Genomic DNA, 7,392 nt, shown 5'->3' on the forward strand with positions numbered 1-7,392 from the left:
AATCTACAGCAAACCAGTAGCCAACATCAAAGTAAATGGTGAGAAGCTGGAAGCAATCCCACTAAAATCAGGGACTAGACAAGGCTGCCCACTCTCTCCCTACCTATTCAGCATTCGTTTCTTTTCTACCCTAGTGGTCCTGATCCATCAGGCTTATGAGTTGACCTTTCATAGAATTATATGTTCTAAGTAAAGTTGAGTACATGTAAGAAGCATTCTGGAAGATACATTCTGTCCTTCATAGTTAACTTTTTTTCTCAAATTCTGAAGGTTTGTTGTCTATAAAGTATATCTTGATGGAACCTTTCAAACACTGACAGGAATCATTTTATAGCTGCCCCATGAGAGACTCTGCCAGAGCCTGACCAATACAGATGTGGATGTTTGCAACCATCCATTGAATTGAGTATGGGGACTGCAATGGAGGAGTTATAGAAAGGACTGAAGGAGCTGAAGGGGTTTGCAAACCTATAGGAAGAACAACAATATCAACCAACCAGATTCCTCAGAGCTCCCAGGGACTAAATCATCAACCAAGGAGTACACATGGAGGGACTCACAGTTCCAGCCATATATGCAGCAGAGGATGGCTTTGTCAGACATGAATGGGAGTAGAGGCCCTTGGTCCTGTGAAGGCTTGATGCCCCAGCATAGAGGAATGCTAGAGTGATGAGGCTGGAGTGGCTGGGTAGGTGGGGGAGGACCCTCATCGAGTCAGGGGAGAGGGATAGGGGGTTTGTTATGAGGAAACTGGGAAGGTGGGAAGGGGGATAACATTTAAAATATAAATAAATAAAATAACCAATAAAAAAGAGCTTTTTAAGATAGTTAAGATAGAGCTTTTCTTTTCATAGTTCATAAGCCAATTATTTTTCAGCACTAAATAATGTTCCATTGTGTGGATATACTACAGGTCAGATCCATTCACCTACTGAATGACACTGTACTAGTTGTTTTCCTTGTTTCTATGACTAACAATAATAAGCAATTAAAAAAAGTAGACTTTACTGTGGCTTATATTTTGAGGAGATCATTTCATCCCAGCAACTGAGACTGGAAAGGAAGGCATGGCAGAAATATCCAGAGACAGGCTGATCACATTGTATCTATATTCAGGAAGCAGAGGTGAACAGACAGGAAGGCCCAACTAAAACTCTCAAGCTCTGCCCAATTCCTATAGTTAGACTTTATGTCCTAAGCATTTCATAGTCTTTGCAGACAGTGTAACAGACTGAAGACCAAGGATCCAAACACAAAAGCTCTCAGGGGACAGTCACAGTCAAGCCTTGCAGACATTCCCTTTGAATCCTGGTATTTGAGAATAAAATCACTATAAACATATATGTGTAGCTTTTTCTGGTTTGCTGGTTTGGGAAATAATAGCCCCAAATCTGATACCATGATATGTAGATTGTTGTACAAGGGAAAATACATGATATCAGCAGATGTGGACTCTGGTTCTCTTCTGAGCCCTTGATCTACCTATAACCCATATCCTCCAACCAAGAACACAATCACTCCCAATCGCCCCTGAAATAGCATTAAATAAGGAAAATTGAACTTATAACAAAATGAAGTGCTTGAAAATCAAACATGATAGCTGATAAAAATCCAGAAGATATACTGGTGGAGTTTACACACATCCATGTATCTGTAGGTCAGAGAACAACCTTAGCGATTTCATGACTTTTTCATTTAAGATGGATTGTTTGAGTTGAAGGATAATGCCTGCTCTTTCTTCCTCTAAGTTGTTTTTGGTCATTGTGTTTACGAGAATATCCAAAAGCAAAGTAAGATGAGTAAAGTCCTATAATTCTGAGGGCCTCTGGGCAAATTAATAGATTTCTACAGAGCACTTAGAAGTGACTATCCCTTCTTGGTGACTCCATGACAAGTCCAGAGACGAGGTATGATTTTTATCCAATTATCAGATAAATAAGTTCAAGCTACTAAGTTTCTAGTAGTTTTGTAAACAAAAATACACACCTTGAAGAGGAAAGAAGATTTAAGACTTCATGTGAATATTTGGGAAATACAATTGAAGTATAGTCTTGATTGGAGAGTGCTCCTAGTATGTCTGGGATCAACTTGACTGGAGTGGAGGACCAGGATGATTTTAGGGGCAGGCCTACATGTCACAAGAGCTGACACCCCACAATGCACACTGAATAGGAGGGAGGGTAACTTACTCCTGAAGCTGCAGTAGTTCACAAGGGCAGCTGATGATAACAGCAATTTCACCACTTAACTACCTTGGATGCCAGTTCTGTGAAATTGCAACTTTTACCTATAATCACAGATCAACATATTTAAGACTATAAAAGACCTAAGATTTCTCTCGTTTCAGGCCTCTGTCTTCATATAGTCTGTTACTGTCTTCCTAGAAACAAAACATAGTAATGGAAGGAAGCAAAGAGCCATCATCTTCAACTCTACTCATCAGAGTGGCAGACAATCTAAACTGCAAGGGCAAGTGGCATATTTACCTGAGTGTCTTCAAACAGGGAGAGTCTTATTTACCACCACTGCAAGTTTAAAAGATGATTCTGTATCTATTCAGCTAACATAAACATTTGAAATGTTACTTTCAGATTCAAGTAGTGAGTGGAACATAGTGAGAGCTTAGATACTCTTTGTAAATAAGTCTTCTAAATCCCAGAAAAATGTGAATAGCAGAAAAAAATCTCTAGAACTTTTTGATTGCTTCTTTTTTCTTACTTGGGTTTTCTGACCAAAAATTGCCTGTGATTTCTTAATGATATTTATTGTTTGCTTACCCAGTGTGAGCCTGGCAAAGAATCATACCGTGAATAAATGAGGTAAAGAGATTAATCTCATATATCAATGCTTGTCAATGGTGCGTGATCAATCTCTAACAGCAAAGGAATGACAACCTTAGCCTTGTTTATTGTGTGGAGAGAGGATAGCAGAAACATGCTAATGGGAGGTTGTAGTTATACCATTATTTATGGCAGATCATGCTGATCTTTAGGACGATTAGAAACACCATTACGTATTTGATGCCATTCATTTCATTTCTGTCAGAGTAGCCGGAGGACGCAAGGAATATATATCATCTCAGCATGCAGTCTGTATGGTACCTGAGCTGGTTAGAACTTGGAGCAGAGTGTCCTTAAAGGAGAGAATATTCTTAGCAGTAAGCATGTGATCATTAAGGAGGACACCTTTGCTAAGTGTGCATTAACACTGCAGTCGTCATTAAGCCCAGATGTCACACCTCCAAGCAGGCATTCCAGGAAGTAAAACATCTATGTTTTGAAGTCTGTCTGACCTGGGCTTGAAATTCTTTTAACTTTTTTCCCTCCTTCCCTTCCTTTCTGTCCTTCATTTTCTCCCCCCTTCAGTCCCTTCAGTGTTCCATTTCTTTATCTCTCACCCTTTCCCCATTCATAATTTTTAATGTAATTACCAGTGTGTCAACTCATTAAGAAGCCAAACCCTATTAAGCAGTCAGTGTGTAATGCCCACTTGAAATAAATGTGGTGTGATATATACCACGGATCATTGTAACACTTTCACATAAATTGTTCAATATCTCTGAATTCCTAGTGGTGGGTTAGATATTGAAAATGACTAGACCAGAGGTCACTGTCAATTTTTTCTGATACAGAATTGTTTGCTTGGAAATAAACATATCAAAACCCACTCCTTCCTGTGCCAATCATTCTGGAAAATGTAGAGTAAAGGTGAGGGAGAGAAGGACCGTACCTTCTGAGCTTAAAGTTTAAACTTCTGAGATGGTGTCTACTTCAATTTCCATTGTTCTTAGTGAAGGAAAGAAACCTGGAATGAAATCCATCTGTTCCTTCAAAAGCAATATTGGAGAGAGAGAAGCAGCTGCTTCAATATTCCCAGCAGTGGTTATAGGAATTTTACTCCAGGATAGAGATGTACAGTGGTTATCTTCCGTCTAGTTATCAGAAAGCCCTCTTTCCCACTCATAAAACCACGTCCTCTGCCATCCATAAAAAAGATGGTATCTTGGAGACCATCTGCCTTCCTTACTTGGTTCAGAGCTCAGGTGGGGAAGATCAGTGATATTTATTATGCCACTGTGAATCCCATTAAATGGTAATTATTGTTTCATTGGGACTCTTTTGTAGAATATAATTTTTTAAAATGCCACTTGACCCTAATGACTGCACATGCTGGCATAATAGACCCAGGGCATGGTCACAGGCCTCTTGTTCTCTGTGAGAGAGTCAATTGCAGGATCATCCTTTCTCCCCTAAAGAGGCAGTTAAGGCAGTAAGGAGGCTGCCCCTGTATGCTTTTTCTCCCGTTTCCTTACTTAGAAAATAATGGCCTGGTTCCAAAGGAGTTGTCAAAGTTTCCTACTCATTTTCTTAATTACTCTTCTTAATGGAGTAATTGCACTTTGGGTATGTAATCATTTTAAAATTTGCTGGAGTTTACTACACCCTGGTGAAGGAAGACATCTTCATTTTTAGATTATAAAGCCACCAGGCCCAAGGAAGTGGCATTCCTAACATTACACAGCAAACTTGTAAATTAGCTGGGGTGTATGCAAGCAGACTAAATTAGAGGTCACTCGTGAGCTCTGTTCTAAGGGAAGCTGACCTGGAGACCATCAACGTGAAAATACTGGGAAGACATTTTTGTTGTGCTCATTATAATTGAATTTTTGAGGCCATTCACATGATAATTTGGCGTTCTGATTTAAAGCTCTACCTTCGCAGGAGTCCCATCAATAGTCTTAGGGAAAAAGAAAACCTCCAAAGGCATTAAAATTCGGTGTACCTAATACAAAACTTGTAACTATTTCTCCAGATATTTATTAGCACCTGATATGCCTAGGCACTAAAATCACCCTGCAATAAATTGGGAGAGACGACTTAGATTTTTTCCAGTTATCAGAGAATGTTATTGTTGAAAATCCAATAATACCCACCTAAATTTTTAGAATTGATACTGCAGTAGAAATAAACATCAAATTCATCCAAATTGCTTGCTTCCTCTTTCCCTTATTGGGCGACACTATGATGCTAGAGGAGAAGTTATTTGCTGTTGGTGTATTTTTTATGGTAGAAGTATGGTAATTTGAGTGATGTAGCATCCCTGCCCCCAAACCCAAGCATGTAAAGACCTCATTTTAGTGGTTTGTTTCAGCCATGGTGGGATGGTGTGCAGCGAGGAGTCAGTAGATACTGTGCTGCAGAATGGCATTTCTTTGCTGACTAACTATACTTAAATAAATAATGGAGAACACACTTTAATACGATTAAATTTAAATTTTTTTCTGTCCCATGTCTTACATTTTGTCCAGTAGCTCAAGCTAATTAAAGACAATATTTCAAAAATATTACTCAGGTCAGCAAAAAATTGCTTATAGCAGACTGGATGGTTTACTCTTCAATATTTGTCTTCATTATTCCTCCCTACTTTTATGTGTTAATGGGAACTTAAACGGCAATCAACATTTCTGTTAAAAATACAAATTGAAACCAAAAATTTGTTATAGATATAAGGGGTTAGCAAAATTCATTGAAAGAATTCTGCGAGGGTCAATTCATGTGGGGCCAACATTATCTTCTTTATTTGATTATTTTTGAGTTGTGATTACACTCTCTTCTAGTAGCAATTTTTATATATAATATAATGTACACATATAGATACATAATGACATCCTACAGAGATGTAACAGGTGAGATAAATAGTAATTGCACCCAGAAGTTATGACTTAGTTTTCAGTATCTGTAACTATCAAATAATATGGATTGAACAACGACCATGAATGAGTTACTACTGCTGAAGAGGTGACTAAGGAAGTTAAGAGGAAGTGCTTAAGCTGGATAATCTGCAACACCTGAGATACAAACTTGAAGAAGCCCAGAGGAAGAGAATTCCATCTAGCCCCCAAAATAGAGTGGCATGGCCATTACTGGAGACAAGACACAATCTGCTCTGCTCTAACGTCTACTCCAACTTGATAACTTGTTTGAGCACTTGCTTGTGTTCCACCACCACTGTTGCTGAGGAGTGAGTGTCTAGACCATGGGTCTTTGCTTCCTTCCCCAGATAAACTACTGAACTGCTGCTGAAAGATTTTATCTTCTGCCACCTTCCATCCGAGCTCTTGCTCCAAAATGTTCTTTCCTACCACTGCCCGAATAGCTATTCTACTGCCATTTGTGGCTGAGATTTTAGAGCATCTCAGATTATGGTCTGTGACTTGCGTTGTTTCCTTCTCTGGATGATTACTGTTCTCAATAAGGCAGTGCCTTGGAATTTTGAAGGCCTCACCAACTCCCGAGACTGGATTGATTCACTGATTTTAGCTTGTTTACCTTCCCTATGACTCTATTGCCTTGCTGTCATGATTCACCTCTATAGCTTCTCAGTCTATGTCTCAATATGCCCCAGCATTCTGGCTGTCCTGGTGATGTATGATTGAATTTAGTTTCTCCTGTGCTGTCTTGGATCACTTTATTGACCTTACTGATGAAAGAGCTGCCTGAGAATGGAGGTATTTTCAAATTTGATTAATATTCCCTGATATAAAATCTCAGTGTGCTAAAAACTTTACTGTCACTAAACGGGGGGGGGGGGTAGGGGGAAGAACAATTTAGCAGCACCTGGTCAGATTTGTTAAGTGCAGTCGGTACTCCTGTGTTTGCAACTCGTTAGCAAACATTAAAAACCAAACCCGAACCAGATTACCACTCCAGTTTCTCATTCTCACTTCAGCAATGAGCAGAATCATGTATGTTATTAATTCATGTAGATTTTACATATTTAATAATTTTTGTGTGTCATCTGTACATGTGCTTACAAGTAAATCTTAAGACCTTTAAAACAATGGTCCCCACTCCTTCTGGGGACATGGGACTGAGTGATAAGGATAGGAAGGTCTAAACATTTTGGCAATAGTGAAGGTTTTCTGGATGTATAACTTTGGCAAATATTAATTCATATTCCAAGACACAGTGACTTGAGCTGCTTTCTGGCAATGCTTACCAATGTTACAGCCTGCAAGTTCTCCGGCAGCCTGGCTTCTGAATACGCAACACATACTTCTGTTTCATATATTCCCATACAATTTCAGCAAACGCTTCTGGGAACACCTCAGCTCAGATGGACCAGCGACTAGTGTAGTTATGAACCACAGTGCTTTACTGTACCAAAATGATCTTAACTCTCATAAAAAGCTAAATGGTTCGTTTAGGGAAAACAGAAGCTTTCAATATTTTCCCATTTTCATTCTGGTATCAAATTAGTATACTTTTATGATATTGTTTTAGAATGTTTGATTTAAAAAATTGTTACTTTTCTGGCAGTTCCTCAGAAAATTGGACATAGTACTACCAGAGGATCCAGCAATACCTCTCCTGGGCATATATCCAGAAGATG

General features: G+C 39.0%; 1 pseudogene; it reads left to right on the plus strand.

The window, feature by feature from the left end:
• The first annotated feature begins 5,772 nt into the window (after nucleotides 1-5,772).
• The window catches only part of LOC110291944, a 5,094-nt pseudogene continuing 3,474 nt past the window's right edge, over nucleotides 5,773-7,392 (plus strand).

Source organism: Mus caroli, chromosome 3 (genome assembly GCF_900094665.2).
Source record: "Mus caroli chromosome 3, CAROLI_EIJ_v1.1, whole genome shotgun sequence".
Lineage (NCBI taxonomy): Eukaryota > Metazoa > Chordata > Mammalia > Rodentia > Muridae > Mus > Mus caroli.